Here is a 6801-nt window from a genome sequence, read left to right as displayed (position 1 = left end):
ATATATATATATATATATATATATATATATACATACATACAATTTTCCATTAATCTGCTGGGTTACTCTATGCTTTGCATAGAATAACTTCTTATTCTAGAATGTTGTTGACAGTGACTTCGAACATCGAAACTTTTTAGTCACTGTCAACAAAAAACATGTACAAGGATAATATATATAATCTCTGTGGTCTGCAAGGTCTATGTTGGCCAGACACTTCGATCAACTGATAATATTGGGGTTATCTTTCTTGCCTTATGTTTCTCTTTGTTTTAAATAATCGTAGAAAGCGTATATGTTTTGTATTTAATTGCATCTCTGTTGTTTTCTTGAATAATTTTAGTCGGTGAAAGTGATTTTTTTGTTCAATTCACTGTATCATGTATGTAAGAACCTAATGTCTTTGTATTTAATAAGCAACGTACTCCTAGAGTTACACCTCAGCTCAATGGCTAACGAAGATTGTTTATACAAGTTTGCGTTAGTTGCTATGTAGCAGTTGATTTCATATATTGGACAGAACTTCTAGTTGATTGCTGCACCTGTTACAATTGGTCAAATTTCACCTTACTGTCTTAAAAGGCAATGGATATAAGGACTTATAAGATAGTATATTTCTAGATATAAAAAACGAATACGATGGTCATAGCGATCCGATTATTATAAGTGATCTGGAATTAAGCAAGAGCAACAACCTTTACCACCACGATTATCCGGATGCAATATCGACGAGTGAAATTAATATTAGATTTATGAAACGACCGCATGAACTTCAAACGTTATTTGTTCTATAATACGCATTTCGTCCATAAAACGTAGTTTTTTTTTTGTCTTATTATTTACAGTTTGTCACTAAATATTTTTGTTCATAATGAGTATTAGGTGCATAAACCGTTGTTAATTTTGTCTATAATTTTGTTCCTAATTTTGTCTGTAATTTGTCCATAAGAATTGCGTATTTTCCCTATAATACATAATTTGTGGTTAAACCATTTTCATTTATCCATGGCGAGAATTTGTCTATAGGACGTATTTTTTATTCATAGATAATATCAACTACTGAAAGATTATTTCACATATCTTTGCGTCCAGTGTGAACATATTATCCTAAAAACGTTATAGTTTTGACCATAAAGAATATTTTGATTTTTTTTTTTCTTTTTTTATCCTTTGGAAGTATTTTGTCTATAAAACCTATATTTATCGATAAACAGTATTTTCTTCATATGACGTATTTATGTGCAAAAAGAGTATTTTCTCTATGCGTACATCGTATTTTTGTCGCTAAAGAGTATCCTAGTCTATCAGATGTTGTTGTATTTGTCTATAAAGACTAGTGGTGTTCCAGTAAAATTAGATATATTGATGTCAGTATATCATTTTTGCGATGCTGCAAAATCTTAATGTGATTATTGCATAAACTCATCGCAGAAAAGAATATATATATATATATATATATACATATGAAATAATATATATATATATATATATATATATATATATATATATGCATGTATACATTATATGTATCATATATATAAGCATGTGCCTTTGCATAAATTTTGTACGTTTAGAGATAACAAAGGTATTTGTAGTGAAAATGTAATAATCCCTTGCACAGAAGGATAAAGATAGCAGCAAACAAGTTTTGAAGCAACAAAGGGCTTCAACATTCTGACCCCAATTTTCATCAAGATATTAACTGTACAAAGTATTTTCGTTGCATAGCAGTTATATACATGGAATTGGTTTCAATAAAATGTGTATGTCTCTCTGGAAAATATGGCACTCTATGCGGTCAAAGGCAAGAATTTATCTTAATAAATACTGTATGCATACATACACACACACAGATATATATACATTTATATATATATATGTGTGTGTGTGTGTGTGTGTGTGTGTGTGTGTTTGTTAAATTCAAATTACGATAAACGTAAGCAAACAAACGAAGTTTGCTTTTAGGACTGTTGAGATGTCTTAGAAAGTTAAGGAAGTGATTTTTAAATTCTCAAACGCAGGATAATGTTAATAATATAGCCTGAACAGGATAAGCTACCCCTATTTTGCAGAAAAAAAGTGTTGGCGGCCAGCTGTGAGACTCGAACTCACACCTCCGTGGTTACGCATCGCGGTGCTCTTAGACCGATTAAGCTAAACTGCCCACACCACACAGTTTCCTGCAAATTCAAGATGTATAGAAATCTCACTTTATGAGACGTTATTATACGTTAACTTCAAATTATGATAAACGTAAACAAACAAATGAAGTTTGCTTTTAGAGCCGTTGAGATATCTTAGAAAGTTAAAGAAGTGATTTATATATATGCGGCGATCTTCTTTCATCCTCTGTTCACAAGGCTTCGGTCGGCCCGAGGCTATAGTAGAAGACACTTGCCCAAGGTGTCACGCAAATGGTTGGGAAACAAGCTTCTTACCACACAGCCATGTGTATGTGTGTGTGGTGGTGGTGGGGGGGGGGTATTTTCGGACAGTTAGTCAATTATGTCAATTAGTGTGTTGATATATTGAGTAAAGCACTAGCATGGTTTGGGCTATCTAATTCAGAAATTCCGCAGTGTTAGTTGGGATAATAAACAATTAAGAAAACAGAAGATCGATTTAGTATTACTCTTTATTGTGCACGACCATTGTTTCAACCCATCCTGCGACTGTCCTTTATGTGTGTGATGATGTGCATCATATTGTATTGCATCAGTTTTGCAGTCTGGGTCGCATCGGTTACATTCGTACATAAAGTGGTGTCTCGCTAAAAATCTTGAATTCAGGAGGTCATGTTGCTACAATTGTCCTTATAGTAAATATTGATAAGAAATAATAGTAAATAATGGTAAATATAAACATATAAAATGTATGTAAAACAGAAAGAAAAAATACAAACGGGAGTATATGGGAGAGAGATGCAAATAGGATGGGACTTGTTAAGGAAGGATTAGATTGCGTTAAGCGATGGAAGGGTACTTAACAGGCCTCATCCTTTCTATATCTCTCTCCATATATACATACATACATATATATACCATACACACCTCTATGTGTACATCTGTATGCATGAAACATGTATGAGTGTATGAGTGTGTACTTTTATGTGTATATATGTTATGTAATTGACTATACAGGCATATGTGCGTCATTGCAGATTTTATATTCATAGATATATATGAGGATGCGTGTATACATGCCTGCGTATATGTCGTACATGTATTCACCATCGATGCTCCTGGTTGTATTGAGGGAAATGTATATTACTGAGAAATAAATAGCTGTTTTCACAGAATGTGTTGAATAACTCATTACCTAGTAGCAGGCGATTGCAAACATTTTCTTTTCAGGAAAATAAAGGAATATCCCAAATCCCCACTCACTGTCCCGAAGTCCACTTTTTCAGGACGGCTACATTAAATGTTGGCACAACGAAAAGCTGGTCCAATGAGATTTTTGAAATGCGGTAACTGAGGCATGTAGATAGGTGATGTGTGCAAGGGGTAAGATAGAGAGGAGCCTCTACTAGACTCGTCATGTGCAGGGAGCAGAGGTATAAACGCTTCTGGGTACTGAAGGCGTGGGAAGTGTAGGCATACTCTCAGCGGAGAAATGGGTAGATAAAGTGACCGAGACTATTGTTGAACTAAGATTAGTATTAGATTAGAATACACTAACGTTTGTCTCACCATATGTGCCTCAAGCTAGACTATCAGATGAACAGGAGCAAGATTTCTTTGAGTCATTTCTGCCGATTACCTCAATGACAGACAACAAATATTCATTATCGTGATCAGTGGTCTCAACGGACGTGTTAAGCAATACTTCAATGGACTTGATGATATACATAATGGATATGGCTCTGGATTTAGAAATGAGGAAGGAACAAGGCTTTTAGAGTTTTATGACTTGTTGATCTGCAACAGTAACTTCAGAAAACCTACCAGCCATTTGATCACCTATGAATCATTGGTACACAAGCCAGATTGATTACATTCACCCCAGAAAACGGGATAGATACAAGCTTGTGAAATGGGCAGATAAAGTCATCGAGATTATCAGAGCATGTTATATGAATGCTGAAATATGATTAGTATTAGATTAGACTACACTGACATTAACTTTATCATTATTACATAACAAAGCATTATTATCGATGCATGAAATCATCGTTATTATTGTTCCTGGACAGTGAATCATAAGCTTGCGTCGACTCGTGGTTTTGTTAGTATAGGTCAAATATTGAGATCGATGGCAGTGACTAACCTCTTCCTGTCAGAAATACTGCACCAAAATTTGAAACAGATATTATTATCATCATTATTATTGTTGTTGTTGTTGTTGTTGTTGTTGCGTGATAGAGCGGTGCATGCCATCAAAGTGACACTGGGATAAAAATATACGAAGCCCATTATACCCGTCATGACTACCTAGAACGGAATCTTAGATACCCGTTGGAATTGCATGGGAGTAGCTGATAGAAGTGGGCGTTGCAAACACCTCAAACACCTGATCAACCATTTCCAACTGTCTGAGAGGTACCAATGAGATTTCCCTAATGCGCCAATGTGGACTTGGACCAACTACTTAGGGTCATCTAGATCGTATATAGATAGGATTTTCACTAGGAAAATAAATAGTAATAGTGTAGGATGTCCACTTTTTAAAACGGTCACCTATTTACATCATAAATTTGTAATCTGAACGGTCGACTTAGATAAGAGGCATAGGTTAGGAACTAGGTACTGGAAGCTGAACATGTCGTTTCTGGCACGTAAGGCTTACAGGGGCCGGGTTAACAATTTACTTAAGCAAAAGTTGACAAGAGGGGTTGTCAACAACAGGTGGTAGGCGGCTCTCAGAAGAGAAATTAGAGTAATATCGATAGGGTTTAGCATAGAAGTAGGGTTAGAAGAAGTAGAAAGGAGGAGGAGCTAATAGCTAAGTTAGACGCGACTATTTGTAGTGGTATTGCAACAGACGTGCTAGCAGCGAGAATGGCATTAGACCATTTCTTCAAGGCGAAACATGAAGGTTGCATTGTCAGAGCTAAGGTATATGCTCTGAGAAACGAGGAGACCAAAGCTGTTCGATAGGGCCGCGTGGCGGACGCGCAGCGTGGTAACAAAACCACATTTCGATCTTTGACGAACCGAGATGGACACGAGCTGAGCGATTCCTGGCAGATGTGCGAGGCCTTTTGCCAGCACTTTGCTCAGTCGTTCGGGAGTGGTGGATGGTCAGAGACGGTATCGGACTTCAATCCCTACCTCGACGGTTTGCCGCGCCTCTCGACGGCTGACGCTGAGTGCTGCGAAAGGCAGAAAACTTCAGCCGAAATTCGTGGTCACCGTTTGTCAAACAGTCCTTTCCCCAGCTCGTCTCCTTGATTGAGTTGCAATCCTGGGTCCAAAATAGACCCAGACACGGTGAGTGGCATCTGGATTGTTTCCAGGCACTTACTACCCTCTACCAGGCGGGAATTCCATAGAGGACTAGTGATGGGAAACGCACTCGGAGAAGCGCTGGGTGTCGACGAAGTCTAACTGACCAGTCTCTACCGGAGGACTTTCGAACCTGAGACGATGCATAACTTCTAGAAATCCTTCGCTATGTAGTGCTACCAGGGATGGGGGTACTGTCGGTTCGAGATAAACTCTACAGGTACGGAAATGCTGTCAGATGGACCTGCCCGAGATGCGCGCAGAGTGATGAAACCGTTCCACACGCACCCGTCCAATGTCCATGCATTACTGACTTGTGGAGTTATGTCGAGCAGCTGTTGTCGCGTGTACGACGGATCCGGCTATCGGCCGAGGCCAGGAAGAGCAGACAATTTTCTTCTCTCTGGTAGCAGTAACAAAAGAGAGTTGTAGGGTGGACCAAATTGAAAGGAATGAAGATAGACACTTTTCTCTTCGGCCAATCCCTCAACTTTTTCAAATTTCACTTGGAAAGGAAGATGGGGGTGGAAAGAAAAGTGATGGCCCCCGCACATTTGCTGAAAGGTGGGTGAATGTAGCGAAAATGGCCTGTGTGAATGGACCTGCTCTAATTACTGCGCCTGTAGGCTGGAGTATTTGAGGAGAAGAGGTGCACCCTTCCTGAGTACCCTCAAAAAGCGTCGGGTGTTTCACGGTTCGTGGGATACCTGAGCCAACCCTGAGTGGTCAGTTCCCCTACAGGAGAAATCTCATTGCTATATTTTTCTTGTTTATTGTTATTGTTTTCCTAATTGTTTACTCATTGTTTTGTGCAAAACCCCACTGTCCCCGTCTACTGTATTATCTCCTATATGTCGGCCCTATTAGCCAATAAATAAAATGATGATGATAATAATAATAATAATTATTATTATTATTATTATTATTATTATTATTATTATTACTATTATTATTATTATTATTATTATTATTATTATTATTATTATTATTATTATTATTATTATTCCCCCGGGGTTGACTTAGCCTTTTATCCTTTCAGAGTCGATAAAATAAGTACCAGCTAAGTACTGGGGTTGATGTGATCGACTATCCCCTGCCCCAAATTTCAGGCCTTGTGCCTATAGTAGAAAGTATTATTGTTGTTGTTGTTACTAGTAGTAGTAGTAGTAGTAGTAGTAGTAGTAGTAACAGCAACAGCAGCGGTATTGTTACTGTTTTGTTTCGCGTGAAGATTTTCAATTATGATCAGTTTTTGACACATACGGCATTCGTTGGTTTGGAAATAACGGAAACTCCGAATTCTTTGAAAATCATACACTTTCTGTTTCAAGTCGAGATTTTCATTTCATTGGTA

The sequence above is a fragment of the Octopus bimaculoides genome, chromosome 15 (genome assembly GCF_001194135.2).
Source record: "Octopus bimaculoides isolate UCB-OBI-ISO-001 chromosome 15, ASM119413v2, whole genome shotgun sequence".
NCBI lineage: Eukaryota > Metazoa > Mollusca > Cephalopoda > Octopoda > Octopodidae > Octopus > Octopus bimaculoides.
Note: the sequence above shows the minus strand (reverse complement) of the source record.